This window comes from Thalassophryne amazonica, chromosome 1, assembly GCF_902500255.1.
Source record: "Thalassophryne amazonica chromosome 1, fThaAma1.1, whole genome shotgun sequence".
Classification (NCBI taxonomy): domain Eukaryota; kingdom Metazoa; phylum Chordata; class Actinopteri; order Batrachoidiformes; family Batrachoididae; genus Thalassophryne; species Thalassophryne amazonica.
In genome coordinates, this window is record NC_047103.1 from 155,842,624 (window position 1) to 155,865,241 (window position 22,618).

General features: G+C 42.0%; 1 long non-coding RNA gene across 1 annotated transcript in view; it reads left to right on the top strand.

The window, feature by feature from the left end:
- Nucleotides 1–22,618, top strand: part of LOC117516203 — a 34,189-nt gene that overhangs the window by 6,647 nt on the left and 4,924 nt on the right. The window contains exon 2 of the long non-coding RNA XR_004562330.1: nucleotides 5,193–5,229. This is a non-coding gene — a long non-coding RNA (uncharacterized LOC117516203). The remainder of the gene's footprint in view (nucleotides 1–5,192; nucleotides 5,230–22,618) is intronic.

The window sequence follows — 22,618 nt, forward strand, 5'->3', positions numbered from 1 at the left end:
TGTTGGCCATACGCAGGGCATTTATCTCTTTTTGCCTCATGGTTTCCTCCACAGTTGTTGCAGTTAGTTATAGTCTTAGGGCTCTGTTCATTGCTTGGCTTTGTCTTGAATTTCTGGGGCTGTCTTTTCTTTATTTTGTGATTTAAACTGTCCACATTCGCTGCTGTTTGTTTTGGGGCTGCTAGAGCTCTTGTATGTTCATCATTCTGTTTATAAATTTGGCACATTTCAATTGCTTTGGCTAATGTTAAGTCACTGTCACGAAGCAGTTGCTTTCTCATGTTGTCGTTGGCTGTGCCACAGACGAGTCTGTCTCTGATGAGCTCGTCTTTGAGCTGGCCGAATCTGCAGCTCGCTGCTTTGTTTTTCAAGTCACTCACGTAGGCCTCTGTTGTTTCATCCGGTCGTTGGTTTCTAGTATTAAACTTGTGCCTTTCCATAGTAACGTTCATTTGAGGATTACATAGTTCACGGAATTTTCGTTTAAGGCATTCTGGATCTTCCCTCGATTCTGCTCTGGTCACGAGCCGTCTATTTTCTCCTTCTCCCGTGTACGCAGCAGGTGCGTAAACAAATGCTCTTTCCCGCTCAATGGCTTCCGAGCCGGCTAAGTTTAGCAAGATGAACGCTCGGGTTCTGGCATCTTTAGCTGAATGAGCAGCTGCTATGAATATGTCATATTCCTGCTCGAACACACGCCATTTCTCGGCAATGTTTCCACTAAACGTCAATGGATCAGGTCTCCGGAATCCGTCTGCCATAGTTGTTGTTGACGTTACGTTGACTAGCCTTTTTGCTGCGATAGCTGTTGACAACGCTAGCTGGGTGCTTGTTTGCTATGTCTTCAAAACGCTGAGGAAATGTTCATCTTACTGCACCGTTGGCGGAGCTGCAACCACGTCTTCTGACACCATGTTGTATATCTTGTTGATTAAATTATACGTGAACTGAGTTCGGATTTCGGAGTATGACTGTATTTGAACATCATCGCAGCATTACAGATATGCAGCCTGACTGTTACCGAACTGGCAACTAACCGTATTCCAACGTTGTCCTTATGCACATGCGCACTCTAGTGTTCACTTGTAAACAGGTACGTGGGGAAACACATACGATGTAAACTGGTCCACAACAATACATAAATGTTCTACACTGCTTGTCTGTGTCCTTGGACAAGAGCTGCATTGACTGTCTCCCAATGTAAATGCATACCACCCTTTGCTGGGAAGGTAACCTGCCTCAGATGACCGCCAACCCAGGGGGCGTCATAGTGTTAAGGTTAGGGGTCCAGACGGGAACTTTACAGGTGATGGACTTAATCACTGGGGGCAAGGAACAGAACTGGTTGTGAATGAAAAGAGATTAATTTACAATAAACCAATGAACAATGCAGCACTGGTTAGACGGCCTGCTGAGCCAAGACAAGGGCCGCTTTTAGCGGTGGAACATCTGGGAGCTGTAGTGCACACTGACAGACTTAGGAGTCTGAGAACAAGCAGGGATCCTGGGGTATATGGGAACTGGATCCGAAGCCAGATGGGTGCACAGAGCAGATGATGACAACTCGAAGAATGGAGGAATACAGAGGTGAGGGCTTGCACTTGCAACACTGAAGCTTTTAACAACAAGCAGTTCACTGTAGGCTTAAAACAGGAATGTTCACTGTTCTGGAAATAATGTTTACAGTTTAGGAAATAAGGTTTGCTGTTCAGGAATCATTCACAGTTCATGAGTATCTTCAGAGGTCAAGTGCTGTGTGTCTGTATGCAGTTCCAGTTAAACAGGACTTGAGTTTAGAAATGACTTGGAAAGTTATTAGTGGTTCAATATCAGAGTTCATACAGTTCTAGGAAAACAGTTCTTGGAGCCAGTTCTTAGTCAAGCATAGTCATTGACAGGAATAGTGTGAGAGCGGGATCTCACAGAACATGAAGGAACATAACTGAAGCGTGGCAGAGCTATGCACTATGTAGCTGAGAGCCGGAGAGTTCCACAGTGACGTGGTGCAGATAGTCATGGACCCAGGAGCATATGTGACATGGAAGCCGCGCAGTAGAGTGTCAGCACCAGAGAAGTCAACAAGCTCTAATACGGGAATTAGAGTTGGCCAGGTTACCTTGAAACGAGCTGCAGAAAGCTCCGATGTCGGAGCGCATGGAAGCGGCAGGAAAGACGAGGTCAAGGTCATGGAATCTCATGCAGGATGCGATGCAAGAATCTGACTTCATGGAATGGAAAACCAAGAATTCAGCAGTGAATAAGCTGAAAGCCTGGGTTTAAGTAACCTGCTGCTGATAAGCCGCTCATGCACATCAGGTGTGTGGCGGTGATGAGCAGCAGGTGTTCCTCGACTCAGCAGTGCGCCATCTGGGGGAAAAAACAAACTACACACAAGGTTAAAAAAGGAAAGGAGAGAGGCAGACCATAACACATAGACCCTCATCAGCTTCGTGCTTCAGAATCTGGGCATAAGTACCAGAACCAGTGAGCATCAGAGCCTTTTTAAGCCTTCCTACTACTAAACAACTGTGAATGTGATTCATAGTGTATAGACTTATGTAGCTGCAACTCAGCTGGCAGAATCTGCCTTGTAAGTTACATACAAGCTCCTTTATTCATGAGATTTAGATGCAATTGTCTTGTGGACAAACCAAAAAAATGGTGATGCAAAAGATGTTCTCACTAATACTCACAAGTCGTAGAGCGATTGGTTGCTGCCATCGCAAAGCCCTCTGAATTTAGTCTCTACGACTCATAATGTGTGAAAAATGTGAGACACCTTTCTGAGGGGTTGATGACAAATGAAACTACATTGTGAGTGACTGGAGACAAAAATGAGGTTCTGACAATCCTTTAGCAGAGATGGTCAGAGAGTAGCAGCGCTTCCGGCGAGTCCAGAAGCCCCGCTCTGCTGCCGGCCTGGCCATGTACACAGTTGCAGTGGGCTGCAAGACTCCTGTCCACTCCTGTCTCCTGTCCTTGTTTTAAACAAGGAACATTATCGTAATACGTTCAATACTTCATGGAGAGGAGTGCTTCAGAATCCCTCAGCCCGGGCACCTGGAGGAGTGCTTGTATCCAAGAGCTCATATAAGTGTTGAAGAGCACATACTGGTCATCCCCATACCTGGACGTGTTTTTGGGCCGGCAGTCATCATAATTTAAGAAAAAGTATGTTATAAATCATTTTTATCAACTGTGACAGCCCAGTGGTTGATTTTCTTGAAGGACATTGGTCTGATACAATGAAATCTCTCAGCCCGCCTCGGTGTGCCTGGGGCCGCATAGGGCGCAACTGATTCCTCTCCATGTGCGGGAGGTGGCATTGTTGCACCAAGTTTGCAGATGAGATCATGCATGTTTGATATTTTTTTTTTATTTTTTTTTTTCTGCCACAAGACTTCAGTGGAACAGCGTGTACCTGGGTTGTGCATCCTTTGCACTGTGCCATCTATGTCGGGGCGGTTCCGAGGCGCGATTTCAACATGACGTCGCACAGTGTAGTGAGGGAAAAGCAGGCACAAGTGGCAGAGGATGCAACCGATTCCTCTCTGTGTGTGGCAGGCTTTACGTGTGTAGGCTACCCCCCCCCCCCCCACACACACACACACAAACAACAGCCCTCCACCATGGCACCATCCCTACATGGAATCTCTCTCTTGATAAAACTAGCACGCAGTCAGAAAGACACACAAATGATGATTGCCTGTGGAATTACATGGTATAGAAATGACTGACTTATTGTCAACACTTTGCTTTATTTTGTGTGTGTTTGCCTTGCTTTTATCAAGCTCAATGATCCAGGTACTTTCATTAGAGGTGTGGTAGAATGGGCAATGATGGTATGATGAAAAGGTGATAATATTTTGTTGCTCAACAATGCCACCCTGGGAATTTCACCCAGGGAACTCTTCAATTAAATGTAACCCAACAATAAGGCACTCGGGTTCGTTCGTAAACAAGATAGAAGCTGTTCAAAACACAGGGTTGATTTATTAGTTATAAATTATTTCCTTCTCAAAAACAAAAATAATAAAATATCAAACTACCTAAAATAGATTTCATATACAAGTTATAAGAAACAAACTGATACCATTAATGGGATTAAAAAAAAACAAAACAAAACAGAAAGTTAATAAAATGAAAACAAGACGGCACCACAGCGCCACACAATCCGGTAGCTGTCGGTCCAACACAGGGAAAACAGGACACACACAGCAGAGCAAAGCAAGCAGCAGGGCAAAACGGTCCACTGTGCCAACAACTCTCAACCATGATCTGGCCAGGCAGTCCTGGACAGCACAATGTAGAAATCACCGCTAAACAGGAAACCCGCAGCGAATGACCAAATGGCACTGGAAGTGGCGAGCAGCCTGCAGCCAGCAACAACTCCCAAAGAAGTCTCTATGCAGCAAAACCATTCAAATACACACTTGACAGCTGACGCTTCAAAGAGCCCACAGCTGCGGCCGGCATGCCCACCTTTTCCCCACAGGAACGCGGAAGTGGGACCACCAAACAACAACGTGCAGCCAATCTCCAGCCGACGACAGGACAGATGCTCTCTGTTTGCTTTTATGTGAGCATTCCCCTGCTGTGATTGGCTGGAATCAGACACCAGCTAAAAATCACTAAGGCCAGTTACTCCGTCCTGCTACAGAGGCATGACAGACTGGAGTCATGTACACCAAAGAATAGAGGAGCATGAGAGAGGCATATCTTTTTGAACTGCCCCAGAGCCAGCATTGGTCACCTGCTTAAGGGAAAACAGTGGACAGGACACTGTGAGCAGGTTAAGAAGAGGCATTCTTCACATTTGTAAGTTTACTATTCTGTATACTGCTGTTATGTGTTCTTGCTAACATCCACCTGGATGGTCATAAAGCCGACTACTTTTACAGAGTGACTGCAATGAATGCAACCATCTATTACTGCATTATTTTAAAGACGCCATTACTTTTTAGAAACCGTCTCATTCTCATGGTTCTCTTGACCCACCTGGCATCGCTTTCTCTCCCCTTAAGGGCATATTTGGAGTGAAGTATTGCCTTTTCTTGATGTGGAGTTTACGTTTATTTGTTCTTTTTCTTTCATTGTGAGTTCACTAAATGGCTGTTATTTTAATACTAGAAGAGACAGTATCAGATGAATCGAGCATATCTGATCTCAACTCTGCTTGTTGTCTTCCTCAGAGCACCAAGGTCCATGCAGCCTTTTGTGTCAGCATATGTAAGTACAAAATAAGCTATTATCTCTCTGTTCACCTAAACGTTATTTAAACTACACCTTAACTGATCCCTGCTCTCTTTCTTTCCTTTGTCTGCCTGTCTTTGGTATCGCATGACATACGCCTTCACATATCGTATAAATAGTCACAGTGGGCCACGATGACCAAAAATGCCAGGGCCATGTTTTTGGTCGCAGTCCAGCCCCGTGCCATATGCAACAGAAGATTAAACCAAGTTGATTCAGGCGTTTACATATGATGCAGTTACAGTTCACTCAGACATAGAAATGTGGAATCTGGTGGATATTTAACCTGCAATCCAATAATATACGAGGTCTGTCCATAAAGTATAGGTCCTTTTTAATTTTTTTCAAAAACCATATGGATTTCATTCATATGTTTTTACGTCAGACATGCTTGAACCCTCGTGCGCATGCTTGAGTTTTTCCACGCCTGTCGGTGACGTCATTCGCCTGTGGGCACTCCTTGTGGGAGGGGTCGTCCAGCCCCTCGTCCGAATTCCTTTGTCTGAGAAGTTGCTGAGAGACTGGCGCTTTATTTGATCAAAATGTTTTCTAAACCTGTGAGACACATCGAAGTGGACACGGTTCGAAAAATTAAGCTGGTTTTCAGTGAAAATTTTAACGGCTGATGAGAGATTTTGAGGTGATACTGTCGCTTTAAGGACTTCCCACGGTGCGAGACGTCGCGCAGCGCTCTCAGGCGCCATCATCAGCCTGTTTCAAGCTGAAAACCTCCACATTTCAGGCTCTATTGATCCAGGACGTCGTGAGAGAACAGAGAAGTTTCAGAAGAAGTCGGTTTCAGCATTTTATCTGGATATTCCACTGTTAAAGGAGATTTTTTTTAATGAAAGACATGCGGGCGGATTGCAGCGTCGGCTCGCAGCCGCCACGACGCTCCGCCACAGGAAAAACACCTCCGTTGGAAGCCTTAAGGACAAGTTGGAACATGTCCAGCTGTTAAAAAATTTCTCATATACTCACTCCACTGAAAGCCATCAAAAACCGCCTGGATTTTACAAATGGTTATCAACACGGAGGTGTTTTTCCTGTGCCGCCGCACCGCGCCTTCTGCATCCCGACGCGCGGACCCGTCCGCACGTCTTTCATTAAAAAAATCTCCTTTAACAGTGGAATATCCGGATAAAATGCTGAAACCGACTTCTTCTGAAACGTCTCTGTTCTCTCATGACGTCCTGGATCAATAGAGCCTGAAATGTGGAGGTTTTCAGCTTGAAACAGGCTGATGACGGCGCCTGGGACCGCTGCACGACGTCTCACTCCGTGGGAAGTCCTTAAAGCGACAGTATCACCTCAAAATCTCTCATCAGCCGTTAAAATTTTCACTGAAAACCAGCTTAACTTTTCGAACCGTGTCCACTTCGATGTGGCTCACAGGTTTAGAAAAAATTTTGATCAAACAAAGCACCAGTCTCTCAGCAACTTCTCAGACAAAGGAATTCCGACGAGGGGCTGGACGACTCCTCCCACAAGGAGTGCTCACAGGCGAATGACGTCACCGACAGGCGTGGAAAAACTCACGCATGCGCACGAGGGTTCAAGCATGTCTGACGTAAAAACATATGAATGAAATCCATATAGTTTTTGAAAAAAATTAAAAGGACCTATACTTTATGGACAGACCTCGTATAAAGGACCCAAATATATATTTTGCGTTTTGCATCACCACTCTTAGCTTCATAGAGCGGAGACGGATGTTCTTTCACCAAAACGCATCACATCCAGGCTTGCATCTCAGATGTACCTTCTGGCAATTTGTAGCTAAACTTTCAGGTCTTCTTTTTAAGAAAACCTCCTCTATACCACTTCATCATGAAGCTGTATAACTGGTGATACAAAATGCAAAACGTACACTGTGCACAATTTCTCCAGTCACAACCACATAAGCCTATAACTTCTTCTGTGGCAACTTTACCATCAGAGAGCCTCATACACAACTACCTCAAAACACTCCAAGCTGTCATTGATGTTAAAAGGGGCGACACATGGTATTAAGAAGAGGGGGATGTAAACTTTTGATCAGGGTCATTTGGGTAGTTTCTATTGTCATTATGATCTAAACAGAGTTGTTTGACAATAAATGGCTTCACCCAACCACTAATCATGAGTGGGGAAAAAAGTTTTTGTGTTATCATTCATATTATCTGAAAAATGGCCCCAAAAAAATTCTGCCAGGGTATGTAAACTATTAAGCACAATTGTATATTTTTCAATATACCCCATCTAACTCCTTGCAATAAAAAAGCCCTCATATTTCTGAGGGCACAGCACTCGTATAAATTGTCACTAATGTGAATGGCACTGCTCAGCACATTTGGCAACACAGTAAAAACCATTTTTCAATATGCATATGAGTGAATAATCCTTCATGCTAAAACAAATGACTCTAAATTGAGTTACACACATCTGAAAAGACACACTTTCTCCGAAATGATTCCACGCACAAAAAGAAGTATTGCGAGTCTTTTAACAGTGGTAGGCAATTTAAATCCCTTGTTGACAAACTAATTACACATTTACAAAGTGCTGATGAGAGGAGGCTGGCTTCATCTTCACTATTATGTTATTCAGACAGCAGGGAGGCAGAAACAGGAGAGAAGGATTTTATTGAAGCTAAAAGAAGTCGGGGGGGGGGGGGGGGGGTGATGGAAGCATGTGATTATTCTGCAGACAGCTGAATCTTTTCTTAAATGTGTATGACAATTTAGAATGGAACAGTTATCAAAATAATCTGGTTCCACCTAAAAATAGGGCTCTTATGTTTTTCCACAGGCCATGTCAGCTGCAACCAGAACATTGCAATAATGTGCTGTCTCATTACTGTTCTCCCTGTTGTCGATAAATTTTGATTTGCCCACAAATAACATTTTTGTCATAGGTCTGGTCTCAGGGCTTGTGTTGGTGCTGCACATCACCACTTCCATCACACCCTGGGTCCTGGGTGGCAGCTACCCACGCAGACAAGTGGTTCATCCCCATCTCTTGAAAGTAGCCATCTGTCTGCCTTAGGCATTTTAAATTCTGTAGTCCCCTTGGGCTTTTCCACTTGCTGGGTCCTCAGGTCTGAGGCACCTCTATGCTGGATCATGATCAGAGAAATGCATCACATGGCAAAATGTTGTAGCTGACATTCCTTCACAATGCAAGTGATAACCCACAAACCATTCATTTGACATAAACCCATTTAATGGGAACCAAAGATCAACCAAAGAGACCTCCTCCCAAAGATATCCAGTCTTTGCCTGATGTCACTGGTTAGACAGGAAGCATTTTCCTGCAAAGACGTTGGCATTGCCAAACACCTCTATCCAGCGACCTCATAACTTCATGAGCTTCGTCTCAGGCATTGCTGAGATAAGCGAATGTCTCTGTAGGTTTGACACTTTGATTTCATACATAAGATTAAAGCATTTGTCTTAATCCAGGAAAATCACAACCCAGGCACTCATCACTCAGCTTTTCAAGTGCTACAGTCATGGCACAAATGGATGCCGCAAAGATCACAGCATCATCTGCAAAGCCAAGTTCAGTGACTCCTTGTTGACAAAAGCTCCTAAGCTGCCGGTCTTCACAACCCTACTCAACACCCAACAAATCATTGTCGTAGGTTGTTTTGTTTCCAAGGGCTCTATAGTAGCTGCTTGAATAATTCAAAGGACTGACTTGAGTTCAGTACTGGTCAGCTCTGATGGACAGATATACATCAGTGACATACTACAGTAAAACTCACCTAAACTGTCATTGTATAAACCAAATGTTCGCACTCACCGGACAAAAGCAAAAGTCTAAAATGCTTTTGTATGGTTTTCCATGTAATAAATACCATATATATTTGATTTTATATCATATGTATAATGATTTTACAATGATATAATTATATTTTTTTTTATGTCAATCATTAAATGCATTGAAAAGACATCTTTTGTAAACCAGATTTCACCAACCAGTGGAAAATTAATTTGGAGAAATTTCACTACAACAATCTGTATTACCTCTGTTTTAAGCTTCATCTGAATGTATCGCCCATTCGATGAAAGAAATTTACATTTTGTGGCATGTTGACAATGTAGCCGCATTTTTGCTGGTTTAAAAGTGGGTGAAAAGACATTCAGATGGATATCACCCAGTTTTCAACCCAAAATCAACGTTGAAATTATGTCTTGTGCTCACTGGCTATGTTGATTAACATTAGAATGGCAACACAACAGATAAAGCAAGAAGTAGAATTACCAGCCACCACATTTACAATTATGATTCATACTTTTCTTGCATTGTCAATAGATAGAAAATTATGTTTGTAGCCCTGACTGGTGGATAACTGTGGCAGTTTTAAATCTGGAAATTTTCAGTTTTTATTACCACAGCTGTGTGTTTAATATAGGTGCCACCTGCCAATCAAATAATGTTCAGTGCCAGTTTTCTCTTTATTTCAAACAAAACAGCTGCTTGTGGAAACAAAATGTTTTCCTTCCCAGACCTTGGAGCATTTTCCCGGCAGTGGTGGACACTAAGCCTTTAAAACTGTGAAAAATCAAAGCTTTTATGAACAGGGAATGAGTTGACTCACTGTTGTGTTAAATCCCTTGGCTGCAGGAGGCAGCAGTAAGGGCCATAACTGAAATGAAATCTTTTTGGGCAGTCCAAGCACCGCCAGTAGGGCTGCCATTCATCTGCTGTTGTCTGAAAGTGATGTGAGCAGCATGTTGGGTTTGGTCACACAAAACCCGCTGGTGCTGCCCTCTCCCTCTTATGGCACTGTTAATAACATCAGGTAATATTGCTGCGAGCAATAAGGGAATTGTTCAGTTCATTGCACATTGACTTTTGACTTCCTGAACATGTTGGGAAAAGCTGTACCCACACATACACACACACACACGACCAAAGGTGATATTTGCTTCGGTACTGGGTCTGAAAATACGATTTTTTTTTCTAAAAACAAAAGCTAACATCTGATTTCACTTTTCAGATGTACACTGTCATGTCAGGATTTCCTTTGCTCGTAGTGTCACTTTCACATTTATATTATTGGAATTTTTTTTAAAAAGTTTGTTCCAATATGTCTCGTATAAGGGTATTTGCCCTTCTGTGTGTCTGACAAGTGCCAAAATACAGACACTCCAAAATCATGAAAATATCATGGTGTAATGATGCAAAATATATTTCTATTTTTTGTCAAGGTGCAAGCAAGCTTTTGTGATTGCACTTTATAAACCAACAACGATCCCAAATTCATACTAAACTAAATGGTTTAGATTCTGTCTCAAGACAAATTCCACATTTCTGCACATTTGTTAATATGACACATCTTTGCATTTTCCTCGGCTTGGGCGAATCCTCGGCAGGTACCAGCCTTGTCTTTGTAGATGATGGCGTGATCTCTGCAGAATCAGTAGACCTCCTAATTGCAGCACTTGAGAATCTGAGTTTGCAGTTGTCCTGGATCAAGAGCAGGCTTTTGATGAATTCCTGAACATGGCCATCAGTGGTGTGTCTGTATGTGATGAAAGTGTTGAACTGGTGAAGAAATGTGTGTTTCTGAGTCTTCAGTCTTTGAGTTTGAGAGATGCTTGCAAAGAGCTTTTGGAGTCCTGAGGACCCTGGACAGAGGTGTTTGCCGATGCCAATACTTTTGCGTGAAAATGAAGGACCAAGTCCTTTGGAACCTGGTGCTTCCCGTCTTACTGCATGGTTGTGAGATGCGGGCACTAACCAGTGCCCTAAGGCAATGACTGAATGTCTTTAGTAGGTCTCTTTGGAGGTCTCTCTGGAATGACTTTATATTCTTTTAGGTGACTCAGATGAGGCATACCACTTACATTGTGCGAGAAGATCAGGAATAACATTTTGGCCATGTAACTCTGTTTCTCTGGCCATGATTCAGTGTGCATGTACTTCAGTGGACTCCAGCAATTAGAAAAGGTTAAGGGGACACCCAAATATCACTGGGACATATATATGGCTACCTTCATGAGGTGGCCATATATCTGTGCTGGATGCAGTGACATGTTGTTCAGACATGAATCCTAACCTCACACAGAACTGAATTTTGAAAATAATGAAGACGTTTGAGTCTTTGTCAAAGTATGGAGTAAAGACAGTGCACTTTATTCTGTGTACCAGTGGACAGTTCCACCTTTCTCGCTTCAAATTGCTGAATGCACAACACATCCTCACACCACTACACTTACCCATAATTCCCTGTGATGTGTAGTTGTGTGTGGAGCAAGGAGCTCAGTGGGATAAGGAGTTATGCTGTCTATCTGTGTCTTTAGACAAGATATTTTGTGCAGTGAAGGCAGGGGGAACCGTTTGCTCAGCAACACCAGCTTTAGCTGGGGAAGTAACCCACGTCAAACTGGTGTCCCATTGAGTGGGAGACCTCATCCTCTTCATGCTCTGGACTCTTGGGATAAACAAGGGCACTAATGAGCCTCAGGGCCTATATACAAAACCAATTCCAATGAAGCTGGGGCGTTGTATGAAATGGAAATAAAAACAGAATACAATGATTTGCAAATCCTCTTCAACCTATATTCAATTGTATACACCACAAAGACAAGATATTTAATGATCAAACTGATAGACTTTTTTGTTTCTGTGCAAATAATTTGTTCATTTTGGAATGGATGCCTGCTACACATTTCAAAAAAGCTGGGACAGGAGCAACAAAAGACTGGGAAAGTTGACGAATGCTCAAAGAACACCTTTTTGGAACATTCCACAGGTGAACACGTTAATTGGAGGTGAGTGTCATGATTGGGTATAAAAGGAACATCCCCAAGAGGCTCAGCCGTTCACAAGCAAAGATGGAGTGAGGATCACCACTTTGTGAACAACTGCATGAAAAAATAGTCCAACAGTTTAAGAACAAGGTTTCTCCGTGTTCAATTGCAAGGAATTTAGGGATTCCATCATCTACAGTCCATAATATAATCACAAGATTCAGAGAATCTGGAGAACTTTCTACACGTAAGCGGCAAGGCTGAAAACCAACATTGAATGCCCATGACCTTCGATCCCTGCATTAAAAACCAACATCATTGTGTAAAGGATCGCCGCCTTCTCTGGGCCTGAGCTCATTTGGAATGAACAGATGCAAAGTGGAAAAGTGTGCTGTGGTCTGATGAGTCCACATTTCAAATTGTTTTTGGAAATCATGGACGTTGTGTCTTCTAGACAAAAGAGGAAAAAGACCATCCAGATTTGTTACCAGTGCAAAGTTCAAAAGCCAGCATCTGTGATGGTATGGGGGTGTGTCAGTGCCCATGGTATGGGCAACTTACACATCTGTGATGGCACCATCAGTGCTGAAAGGTACATCCAGGTTTTGGAGCAACACATGCTGCCATCCAAGCAACGTCTTTTTATGCTTATTTCAGCAAGACAATGCCAAGCCACATTCTGCATGTGTTACAACAGCATGGCTTCATAGTAAAAGAGTGCGGGTACTAGACTGGCCTGTCTGCAGTTCAGACCTGTCTGCCATTGAAAATGTGTGGCACATTATGAAGCACAAAATACGACAACAGAGACCCCGGACTGTTGAACAACTGAAATCGTACATCAAGCAATAATGGGAAAGAATTCCACCTACAAAGCTTCAACAGTTAGTGTCCTCAGTTCCCAAATGCTTATTGATTGTTGTTAGAAGGAAAGGTGATGTAACAGAGTGGTAAACATTCCACTGTCCCAGCTTTTTTGAAACGTGTTACAGGCATCCATTTCAAAATGAACAAATATTTTCACAAAAACAATAAAGTTTATCAGTTTGAACATTAATTATCTTGTCTTTTTGGTGTATTCAGTGGAATGTAGGTTGAAGAGGATTTGAAAATCATTGTATTCTGTTTTTATTTACATTTTACACAACATCCAAACTTTATTGGAATTGGGGTTGTAGGACTTCAGTAGCTGTGTGGAGATGATTGTTTTCATACTGAAGTAAAACTCTGTCTTTCCTCGTAAGATACAAGGACAAAGCCATGCAAAAAACTGATCCCAACCTGGGATCTGAACCAATGACATGACAGTACATGGTCAGCATCTTAAACCCCCTCAACCAGCATGACACCAACAGTAATTGGGAAATTGATGTATTTCGTCATCACTAGCCTTCCCTTTGGCAACTAAAGTCACAGACCAATTAAAGCTGGAGGCAGTGGGGAGAAAAATTTGTGTTGGTGCAAAGCTGATCTTGGCTGGATATTGCTGCTGTTGCTTTTAAGTTAAAATACCGCCACTGGTCTCTGCAGTAATTGGCAACATATTTCCACTGTACAGAATAGGTAGCAATATTGGGATGTATTAGATAGGACTCGTCAGCATTGACCTAATCACAGTAAATCAAAAAGCTTTTCTTCTTTTTGTTGCATCAGATATTTCATCATGAAGATATTTAGTGATGTAAATCTACACCTCATGCAAATGAATTGTTCTTAAAGTGGTCTTAAACGTTTGCATGGCCCCATAAACAACATTAAACTTTGCTCAGTCTTAATGTGTCATGTGTATCTTCAAATGGAAGTCAAGGGACCTGAAACAAAAGAATCAAGAAAGTGTCCAGATTTAATTAACCTAATCTATAAATCAAGATATATTAATAAAATTTAGAAGAGCAAAGTGTCCAGACACCAATGCAGTTGAGCAATTATTAACCAGTTTGATGTTTTTCCTCCATGTCAATTTTTTATCTTTTAAATTATAAATTTGAGGCTGGCACTTGTTGATTTTTCTTGTAGCATCTAATCTGCCCGTACGCTCTGAGGTGTTAATGCAAATTTAGAACTATGTTTTGTTCCTATGTCCTTCTTATTTGATGCACTTATTTTGCAAGGCTGTTATTGTGAAAAACATTTCTTTACATTAGACTTGTATTTTGCAGTGTTCTTTCTACATGATGCTTTCATTCGGTCAAACTGTTATTATGCAGTATTTTGTGACACTCTTTATGCAGTGCTCTTTCATATGCTATTAGTATGCAAAGTTCTTACTGTGTGATGCTCTTATGTGATACTGTTTTTATGCAATACTCTGTTATTCTTGCAACTCAGAATCAGAAAAAGTTGGGACAATATCCATCCATTTTATATGCCAGCTTACTCCAATTAAAGCCTGTTTCACACCAGCCCAATGTAGAGTTGCATAATGCGGTGTACCGACTACACCGAGTTTATGCAGCTGAGCATGAGAAGGGGAGGGGGAGGTTTCTGAACTGAAGCTGAGTTGTTTGAAAGAGGTCTCTTCTTTTGAGGAGCAGTATTGTAGCCACGGGTGGTGACAGATTTCCACCCGGCTCTCGGGTTCAAATTGTCTATGCCACCACGCATGGATTTTCTGAAAAATAAATTGAATTGTTGCTGAAAATGTGTTTTAAAAAATCAGCTGCTTCAGCGTCCTGAGGCTGTGAAATGCTATAAAACGCCAGCTCAGAGTGCAGCTGAACAGAGTTTCTATCCACTGAAAGGGAAAAAAAAAAATCCTTCAGTATTGATCCAGAATTCCTTGCGTGAGCGTAGTTGAAGATACATTTAGAAATTTACGGTTTATTTCACAGTTGAAAGGCTTCACATTTCCACTTTTTTTTTTTTACTTTCACTTGCTTTGACCATGTAAATGTATGTTTCAATTGAAATTGAATTTCAATAGAGAGACAGGGGAGAGAGAGGACTTCATTTTTACTCTAACACTTGCTTTGACAACGTAAACATATGTTTCCCATGTCAATAAAGCTCCACTGAACTTGAAAATTGAGAATGAGAAGAGACTGAGAGACAGAGAGGGAAAGAGAGAGAGTGCTGTCTTTTCTCTTTTACAGTACGTATATAAAGTCTTTTTTAAGTATATAAAAGTCTATAAAATAAATAAAAGTACTTAATTCTTTCACCAAAATATTAAATCAAGGCATACATCTTAGATGTACCTTCTGGCAAATTGTAGCTGAACTTTCAGGTCTCCTTTTTAAGAAAATCCTCCTCTAAACACTTAATCATGAAGCTGTATTACTAGGAATACAAAATATCCTCATATAAAATCAACAATAATGCTAATAATATTAAAGCAAACAGAGCTCTGGTATCGGAATAGTTTTGGTTTTGGCAGATATCCATATTCAGGTATCGGAATCGGATCGGAAGTGAAAAAAAAATGTGGATTGGTGCATCCCAACTTTGTTCACCTACACAGATATTGGCATTGTCAAACACCACTGCCCAGCGACCTTGTGACTCCACAAGCTCTTCCTTGGCATCTTTCAATTTCAGCTGATTTTTCCAGATTCTTCATATTAATATAGGAGTTTTAAAATGTTGATTGTTTAAAATTGAATAGCCTATATCAGTAGGCTAAAACAGAATTGTTAAGATGACCAGTACATTTGTGCATTGCACAGTGCATGCTGGTACATGCAGTAAGTGCACTTGCCTCCCAAACAAATGGACTGCATTTATAGCACTTTTCCATCTGCATCAGACACTCAAAGCACTTTACAAATAATGACTCACATTCATCCCAAATGTCAGGATGCTTCCATGCAAGCTGCTCACTACACACCGGGAGCAACTGGGGGATTAAGGACCTTGCCCAATGGCCCTTAGTGATTTTCTGGCCAGGCTGGGATTTGAACCGAGGATCCTCTGGTCTCAAGCCCAACGCTTAACCACTAGACCATAACCTCCCCCACAAACAGAATATAATGGGTCAAGGCCATTCTGCTTGTGTAGCTGTAGTTTCATTAGAAAAGCCCAGCCAAACCCACCATGGTGACCCCCAGCAAAATGGAAGACCAATGAAGTCTTCTGGAATTGTTTTACTTATGTTTTTTACAGACTTATTCTGCATCCTGCAACCCGATCCCGGGTTAGTGGTTGAAGATGTACGGTGCATCCGGAAAGTATTGACAGCGCTTTGCTCTTTCCACATTTTGTTATGTTACAGCCTTATTCCAAAATGGATGAAATCCCTACAGTGAAGCATGGTGGTGGCAGCATCATGCAGTGGGGATGTTTTCCAGTGGCAAGAACTGGGAGACTAGTCAGGATCGAGGGAAAGATGAATGCAGCAATGTACAGAGACATCCTGGATGAAAACCTGCTCCAGAGCGCTCTTGACCTCAAACTGGAGCGACGGTTCATCCTTCAGCAGGACAATGGTCCTAAGCACACAGCCAAGATATCAAAGGAGTGGCTTGAGGACAACTCTGTGAATGTCCATGAGTGGCCCAGCCAGAGTCCAGGCCTGAATCCGATTGAACATCTCTGGACAGATTTGAAAATGGCTGTGCACCAACACTCCCCATCCAACCTAATGGAGATTGAGAGGTGCTGCAAAGAGGAATGGGCAAAACTGCCCAAAGATAGGTGCACCAAGATTGTGGCATCATGTTCAAAAAGACTTGAGGCTGTAATTGCTGGCAAAGGTGCTTCAACAAAGTATTGAGCAAAGGGTGTGAATACTTATGTAATTTTTCAGTTTTTTTTTTTTTTTTTTAACAAATTAAAAAAAATAATAATATTGTCGTGTGGTGTTGTGAGTAGAATTTTGAGGGGAAAAAAATGAATTTTCTCCATTTTGGAATAAAGGCTATAGCATAAAATGTGGAAAAAGTGAAGCACTGTGAATACTTTCTGGATGCGCTGCATGTATGCATGTATTATTCTGCAGCTGCTTACTGTAATTTAACCATGGGGTAATACTATAATTGTTACAGTAATATGCTGTTGTATGTTACGGTTGACACACTGTTGAATATTGGCACTAATCAGCAGCTTATTTCCAGAAGGGCGCTCTCATTCCTTACCAGGACATCTGCCCAAGGTGCAATGTGGGAGCTTGGCTGCGATCGGGAAGTGAACCTGGTGTCGCAGACTGAATGGTCCCCCCTACAGATCGGCCCCCCTGCCTTCACTGCGTGCGCATGCATCATTTCGGAGCGTTAGCAGCGATTTTATCATCTCGTTTCTGCTTAAAACTGACTTTAGAATGATTTCAGAGGTTTTATTTTGTCATCTGATAGTTCATAATCACATTATTCCCTTTGATCACTTTGGGTGTAGAGCGTCAGACTCAGAGAGTCAGTCTCAGACATGTTGCTGTTGCTCTCCATCAGTCCCCCATCTTTGATTATGAAATAATGCTGAATTAATGTGGAAATAATTGTTGTACAAAAGCTTCGCACTAACGCTCCGAAATGACACGTGCAGTGAAGGCAGTGGGACCTGTATGTAGGGGGACCGATCAGTCTGCGACACCGGATCGTTGGCACCTCAGTCCAATGTGCAAACCATTACGCCACCACCTTCCTTGAAGACTACCCTAACTGCCAGTAGGATACTGTCAATTAAAATGCAAGTTTGTTACTGTACACTAAAACACCCAGACAACTCCTTATAGGACACTATAGGCTTCTGTGGTTGTGCTTGGAGACACTCTGCAAAGTACAGCTTTTGTCTGTGCTCTTATTTTGTGATACTCTCTTTATGCAATGCTATTTGTATGCACAGGTCTTATTACGTGATGCACTTATGCACTGGTTTTATGCAGTGCTGTTGTTATGTGATGCACTTGATACGCAGTACTCTTATTTTGGGATGTACTTAATATCCAGTTCCCTGTTATGTCATGCTCTCTTCATGCAATTTTATCATGCAAACCTCCCTTTATGGGTTTCGCTTATGTGATATTCTTATCATTACATTTATGCTATTGTTATGCAAAGCTCCTATTGTGGGATTCCCTTATTATGTCCTGCTCATATTGTGCAGTGCTCTTATTATATGACGCACTGTTCTTATTATGCTATTCTTTTGTTACTCAACAATCTGTCACTAAAGTCGTTTGGGCAAGGACCTTAATCCTTAATTTATTCCCAAAGTGCAGCTGAGCACCTTGCATGGCAACATGCTGGTGCGTGCGTGCGTGCGTGCGTGCGTGTGTGCGTGTGTGTGTGTGTGTGTGTGTAAAACTGGTGAATGTGAGACCTCGTCTGTTAAGTGCTTTGGATAAAAGCACACTATCCATGCACTGCATTCACCATTTCTGTTATTCGCTTACATTTATTTATTATGATTCAAGGAGATTTCCCTTTAATTATGATGTAGACGTTGCTTCTGACAAAAAATGAAGTAAACATCTTTGGTAGTTGAGGAAACCTCCAGCACATACTACAGAATATCTTGTCTTTTGATGTTTCATATTTCAGTCACTTAAACAAACATTTCCATTCACTCCTGTTCATTCTGCTTTTTATCTTTCTGGTTCAAGTTGTTTGTCATGTCGATGCATTACTACCCACAGTTAACAAGTGAATTAACAATAGCAGGATTGACTCGATTTGTGGGATTATAATTTTGTACGCCTTCAATTATTAGTAATGCAGTTTGTGAATGGTAAATTCTGTATACTTGTACAGTGTTAATGTAGGCATGAGATCTTTAAGATTGTAAAGATGAAAATTGTACAGGTATTTTTGAGGTGCATACCTACTAATATAAGCAACAGGTTGGTCATTGTTGGTGCTGTACTCAAGGTTTTTGAAATGGACCAATATCTCCACCTGGTGGAGATTTCCCAGAGGAGGTCATATACAGAGTTCTAGTGTGTGTGTGTGTGTGTGTGTGTGTGTGTGTGTGTGTGTGTGTGTGTGTGTGTGTGTGTGTGTGTGTGTATATATATATATATATATAATTCTAATAAATAATGTGTAGGAGGATGAGGGCTATGGATCATTTTTGTGCATGCACATAATTTAAACCTCCCTCACAACTCACTGTATGTGGCTATGTACAACGGGTGGAAAAAAGAGAGGCAAAACTGCGCGTGAGACGTGCATGTGTTCAGCACTGTAGAAGGTCGCAAACTGCCGTGGATACCTTTACTGCTGCACATGCAAATTCTACGGGTTTTGCGAAAGTTCAAGAATACATACTGCATGTATGGAACATGCACTGCTGTTGTTTTCCTGAGGCAAGTCAGGAGCATGGCTAGTACGAGCTGTGCGCCTGAGCATTGCACAGGTAATCCCCACTTGCTATTTGTGCAGCCGCAAGACAGACGTCTGCACCCCTTTTTGTCATATTTTATATTTTTGTTTGTTTAAAGAGAGCAGATGTGATCAGATGTGAGTGACAGAATGAAAACAGCTGCTGTGGGTCTGTGTGCACTCTGGCACGCCACACATTGGGGTGGAGAGTGAGATATACTTCTGTCTTGCTGCACTATGATCCCTCACTGCTGTCAGCACCGCTGCTCATAAAGTGCACGAAATGTCATTCTTTTAGATGACGGCAAACTCTGCTCAAATCCAGCATAAATGTGACCACCATGGTGACAAGTTGCTTACAACACTGGTTAATTACGAGTTGTACACACTCCACAAACTGCACACAGACTATTTACGTGCCTCAGACATGCGATTGCCACAAGCTGATGGTGCAATGTTCCCGTGTACAACAGCCGTACAGCATGTGACAAGTACGACGCCTGTATTCTTTCACACACTTTCCCTCGGATGGCAGCGGCACGCCTGCGGGCTGCTGCTCTCTGCGACCCGTACGTCTGCTACACACGGTGAGTTGTGAGGAAGGCTTTACAAATGAGTTGGTGGCCAATATGTGGTTGTTGAAAATGTGCATGAAGTGAACCCTGTAAATACAACAAGGCTGCAGGTCACTGTAGATTTTCTTTTGCAGTGCCACTAAAACAGGCAGAGAAGCAGACAAACAACCGTTGGGAAGAACTCTGTAACTTGTGTCCTGCTGCAGTTGGAGTAGCGTGTAAGACGGGTTAACGCGGGGCTGTACAGCACGCTTTGTTCTTGTTTGTATTTGTGTTCAGCTCTCGCTAATCACCAGTGGCACATCTCTGTTTTGCAGCAGTGTACAAAACAATGCCTGCGGTGCACTTTGTGTAGACAACTTGTCATAAAATCTTGAGCATTAAATAAAGAGCAAATAATGAGCACGATGTGCTCTGGCTCAGGGTTGATCCAGCTGTCTTTAAAGGAGAATAGAGAATGTAAGGCGCGTGTGTGTGCGCGCACTTGAGGGGGTTAGGTAGCAGGAGGTTTATCCTAAAGGGAGTACACATAGTTGTTTGGTGTTGCCATTTATTCACGTGATTCTGTGCAAGCACTCCTGTCTACCTGCAGAGGGCACTGCAGTTCCAGTAATGTCTGAACTGCCCAGCTAAGACTCTTAACAACTGTGTCTTGCTATTCATCTGGGCTGAAAAGTGTCTTTTCGCATGTTCCCAGGGCCAGCTAACTGTGTGACCTAAGCCTGTTCACAATAAAGGAACAAAACGTGGCTCAGGCGAGGCTAAATTTACCGTATCCAGACCAGCGCTGGAGGCAGATTTAAACGAAAGAGCAGTGGGCTTTTAACCTTTAATGGAACCCTTGTTCTGGGTTATTATGCAACTAAACGAGGTAGAAACGGCAAAAGTTTGACTGTATGATGAGCAATTTTTAAGTGAACTATAGAGGAGTGCACTTAGTTGCAGGGTAGGTTAAGAGTGCATTTAATGTTTCAGACAGGCTGCCAACAGCTAAACCACCTGAACAAAGATGTTGAAAGAAGAGTACAATATTTTGATGTTTTGTACGTTTGAAGGCATAAGCATTCAGTGAGGAAATAAAAAACTAAAACTAAAAGAACACTCAGTGTGCACACCTTTACCACACACCAAATCAATTAATCCCTGTCTGTTGAACAAACAAACATAGGCTTTATATATAATGGTCAAACGCTCTGTGATGTCACTCGTGGGTTTGAAGCTCAAGTGGGTTGGTTTTGAATGTCACCATCTTAGCAGTGCCTGACCCTGCCTAACTCTCGACCAACCAATAAATGACTAAAGAGGTGAAACATGGTCAAGACTGAGTCCGACATGGGGGGCCTATCTCAAAGTTACCAAGCCAGCTAAGGCTAACAGGCTTGGTAACCTTGGTTTGGGTCATTGATAAACATGTTGTGTTGTTTTTGACTGGACACTGGTTCTTATCAGAGGTGGCTTGGCTGCTGGTATGGTAGTCGGTAAACCTTACTCCCCAATGCCAAAAGACGCTCTTGCCACAGACACCAGAGCCCATGGTTTTTAGCCTCCTGGTTAGAGCACCTGCCTCCCATCCTGGAGACCATGACTTCATGTCCCCAGTGGAGCCAACACAACGGAGAGGTTAAAGGAGTAGCCTCGATAATTGCAGCACCATCAGTGTAGCTATTACTTAAACTTCAATAAAATGAAATCCTGGAGCACAGGCTTTTTAGATAGTCTGTTAGTATAATCAGTCACAAAGCAAGCCATATTATGTCAGATATTTTAATAAAATTCTCAGAAATAAGAAACAGTCAAGTGCATAGTAGCTAGCTGCTATGGCTAGTGGCCGCCTGGACATCCAACACACTAGTTTTCAGTCAAAGTGACCATGCCGCTGATTATTCACAGTTTTATTTCTTAAAATGACTTAAAGGTTTGAGTCATTTCAAAATTAACCTCTGTATAGTTCCAACCCTGTTGAAATAAGATGTAAAGCTGGACATTTTAACATGGTGGTCTATGACCTACTTTTGGAGTCAGCCTCAAGTGGCCACTTAGAGAAGAGCCAATTTTAGCACTTCAGTGTTGACTTCATTATTCACAACAGGAGATTGGTGCTTGTGTCCTCCTTAAAATGGAATAGTTTTTGTTTGAGATATAGAGCGTTCCTTAAATCAGGTTTTATAAATCATGCATGTTCTAATTTACAGTTATGTTTACCTGTCCATCTGCCTCAATCTGTGTGGAATCTCTTCCTGATGCAGCATTTTTAGCCCATTTTGTAATGATGAGCTCCAGCAACATGCCTCTTCTGATTATTCATTTATTTGTTGTTTCCCTGTCTCCAAAACATAATGGTATTCCTGACCAGTCCAAAAATGAATGGATAAAAATACAACCATGGGAAAATGGCCATTTACAGGTCAGTTAAGGTGCAGCACTGTAAATAGATGAGGAGATTATTGGCAGTGTTTACAAAATCAGATGGAGGCGCAAACTAATGAGCAACTGGGAAAACGCTGAGGAGATGAGTTTAAACACAGTGACCATGGAGAGTAACAGGTGTGAAATGAATTGCAAAATGTGAGTCTCTGAATAACAGAAATGGGGAAGACAATAAACAATATGTTGGTATGAAGACTTGTATTGCCAGATTGGGAGGTTTTTGGAGAAAAAAAAATACAGCTTTTGCCCACATATGTTAATTTTTCTAACTCTTTTTTTTTTTTTTTTTTTTTTTTTGTATTTGTGGGGATCATATATACAGTATTTATCTGACCCACCTGTCAGGAAGATGTTGACATACCTTGAA